This window comes from Leucopleurus acutus (assembly GCF_964270905.1).
Source record: "Leucopleurus acutus genome assembly, chromosome: 12".
Lineage (NCBI taxonomy): Eukaryota > Metazoa > Chordata > Mammalia > Artiodactyla > Delphinidae > Leucopleurus > Leucopleurus acutus.
This window is the reverse complement of record NC_139154.1, coordinates 31,884,623-31,888,128: the sequence shown is the minus strand read 5'-3', so window position 1 is coordinate 31,888,128 and position 3,506 is coordinate 31,884,623.

The following is a 3,506-nucleotide window of genomic DNA, read 5'->3' as shown; positions in this document are numbered from 1 at the left end:
CTGCTGGTCCTGGCCCAGAAGAGGCACCAAGTTAGGGTTAATTCCCTACTTCCTTCTTCTGTCTTGCTGAGCACATTCTGACTTTCACAAATCTGTGAGCTCAAAGGGAAGCACACCTATTAGTATTCACTGCTGAGTCATTTCCAGAGCTGGCAAACTGAGCCTTTCCAGCTCTGGAAGATTATAAACATAAACACTCTTTTCCACAGGAGAGACTGCCAAAACACAGAGCTGATTTGCCCACGAATTTAAGCATGGCAGTGGTAAATATATATATGTATATAAAGTCAATAACAATGGCAGCTTATTATTTAATTTTATTAATAGACAAAAATTGAGAGTTAAGAGCTATACTTTTGCTATCTAGGTGACATGAGCTTAAGCATTTACCCCATCACCCAGCACAAGAGATCATGTTTCAAAAATGAAAAACTTTCAGGAAGGCCTCTTTCCATTTGTATTTAAAAACCAAATGTTTCCAACAGAGAATTATCTCCCTTAGAAAGAGAAACCACTTTAGTCAATAAAAATATTAACCCTAAACATCTGCTAAGAGTCTCACATGCATTATTGCACATATTGTTCACATTAAATCTATGAATCATAATACTGTTATAAACTTATATCTATTTTGAAGTGGTTTAACCAGCCCGAGGTCACAGGGCTAGTTAATGGTGGAGCCAGGAATCATGCTATGTTTGCCTGACCCTGGAACCAGCGAGGGCCCCTAAGCACTGTACTTGAAGGCCTCAGGTGGCAGCAAAGCCAGTCCCAGTGACCGTTCAATCTAAATATATAATTAAATCAAAACCAAAGATGAAAACTGAAAAACAAATATACCCAGATTTGTATAGCTTTGTACTTGTATAGCTCTTTGTTAGTTACAAATGGTCCCTTTATAAGTTGTCTCAGTCCATCCTATGTAGGATTGGGTGAGACTTTATATCACTTTATAGATGAAGGAGGAGAGGTTATCTGACTTCGCTGAATGCCCCCAGGTAATAACGAATAGAGCCTGGACTCCACCTTCTGACTGTAGATCCTTGTTCTGTCCCCTGCTCTCCTTGACTTTCTAGGAGAAAACCTCCTCTTCTATACCTAGAGACTTGTTACCCATTGACAGAGTATCTTCTAAGTGTCAGTTACTCTGGTAGCTGTTGTGAGCACACAGGTCTTAGATAAACACAGACACTGTCCCTCCTCTCTGGAGGTCAGAGACACAGATAAAAAACAAATAAATACATACGACGTTAGTGCCCTGGTGGTGTTCGTGCCACAGACAAAATTAAAATATGTGCAGTAGATAGGGAGAGTCAGGTTGGGGAGAGGGTTGAAGTTTTAACTTGGGTGGTGTGAGGAGATTGCTCTGCTAAAGAGATATTTGAATACCTGGAAGAAGTGAGACGTTCCAGCCGTGCGCTTATCAGGAGTGACTGCACGTGCCAAGGCCCTGAGGTGATAGGAGGATTCTTGATGTGTACGAGGAATAAGAAGGAGGCCATGGGAGCTGCATCAACCAGGCAGCGGATGAGTCTACAACTCCGAGGGTTGTGTCTTCCACCGTGGAGGGCAAGGACCGGCAAGTTCAGCAAATCCGAGGCTTTGGTGCTGACAGACAGGCACGTGGAGGGAACCGCCCTCGGCAGGTAGAGAAGCGGCCCTGAAGGAGCGGGAACTCAAAAGTGATTCAGGCACAGATTATGTTCAGCCTCTCCGTAAAGGAGTGAACTGTGGATCGTAAACGTGATGAGCATTCACTGAGGACGGTGAAGCCCGACTGGATGAGCACCAGTTACAAGCATTTGAGGAAAAGCCCTCAGCAGGAAATGGCCGTCTCTCTCCACAGACTGAAACCTTCCTGGCAGAGACCACGCGTTTTTATCATATTTCCCAGAAGAGCTCAGCTGCTCTGGGTCCGCGTATATGAATTATCTAGAGTGAAGTCAGATGGGGCAAAGTCATGCGAGTCTTTTTAATTAATAGGATTCATAAGTTCTCACTGGAAGGCAGCCCTATGCATCCCATTTTTTCCCTATTTGACATTTATGTAGCCCTCTTTACATGTAAAATATCTTATCCCTTTTTATTGTCACAGCAAAACTGTGAAGTAGGGGAGTACGAGCGATATCGTCTTTCTCTCTTTCCCTCCCTCCCTTGAGGAAATGGAAAGTGAAATGGTATTTGATATGATGGGAAGTGCTGGAACTCCAGAGACCTCAGTGGCTTCCTCTGTGTGGCCTGGTCAGACCCCGCCAGAAGGGGACACGGTGGCAGGTCAGGCTGTGACAGTGTGGGGCGGGACAACGGGGGCCCTTCTGGAATCTGCAGGCCCTCTGTGCGGCCCTGTCGGCTCCCAGGCCACGTGGGTGGTGGACGGAGCATCTGGAGACCAGGGTCCAGGACCCGAAGAACACAGAGCATCTGAACAAACTTGGGGAAATCACGCTCCCGCTTCAGCCTGCCCTTCTCTCATCTGTAAAGGGGGGAGTTGACGTTACATTTATTTAAGTAACATTTCTATAGGTCTTATTTCCGGCCAGTTGTGGTTATAAGCACTCAACAGACATTAACTTGTTTAATTCTGCAGGCGGCCCCCCGAGGTAGGTCATACTATTATCGGCATTTTGCTGGTGGGGAAGGGAAGCCGCGGGAGGGTGAAGCGGCTTTGCTCAGGGCCGCAAGCTAGTGCCTGGTAGGGCCGGAATTCAAATCCGAGCAGGCTGGCTCCATCTTCTGGCTTTAAGCTCTCACTCTGCCGCCTCCAGTGCAAGATCTCTACGTTCCCTCTTAGCCCTCCCATCTGGCGAGGGCAATTTTATGAGCTGAGATTTCAGCCCATACGGGGAACTCTTGCTCTAATCCGTTGCACCAAACTGCACGCTCTGATCTGATCACCCGGCCTTCCCTTGAGGCAGTGTTGGCGTCGGAAACGTGCACTGTGTGAGTTGGCCGGGATGCTGACTTACACAGAGGTGAGAACTCAGGGCCTCTGTGTACACTGATATCACCAGTGATTTATATTTTTAAGCTAGGAGACTGTAGGTGCTGATGTAGGTGAGGTGCCTGGCCCTGGGACCTCCTCTCCTTTCTCATGAGCTCCCCTGCTCCCCTGTTGGTTCCACTCACCTCTGCTGGGATGACCCCAAACTGTGTCGTTAGTGCTCACTCCCCTCCAGGTTAAGTTAGGTTAAGGAGGAACCACAAGCACACCTCCTCTCCTGCTGCCCGCTGGCCCTCTCTCCTCCCCCGGAAGCTGGAGCACGCTCACAGCGCCCCACAAAGAAGTAGAGCCCCCTGCACATAAGTCTGCAACCCACACTGAGGCCGGACCTGCCGGGGGTTCTTTTCCAGCCCCTACTTCAATTCACCTCTCGAGGGGCCCACGGGAAGCTCCACCCCTCCTCTGGGGACCTCTGGAGACAGCTCTTGGGGTTCTAAGGGTCCTTTTTTTCTTTTTGCAGACAAAAGTACATCTTATTCCTGAACCGTAGCTGCAGACTTGAATT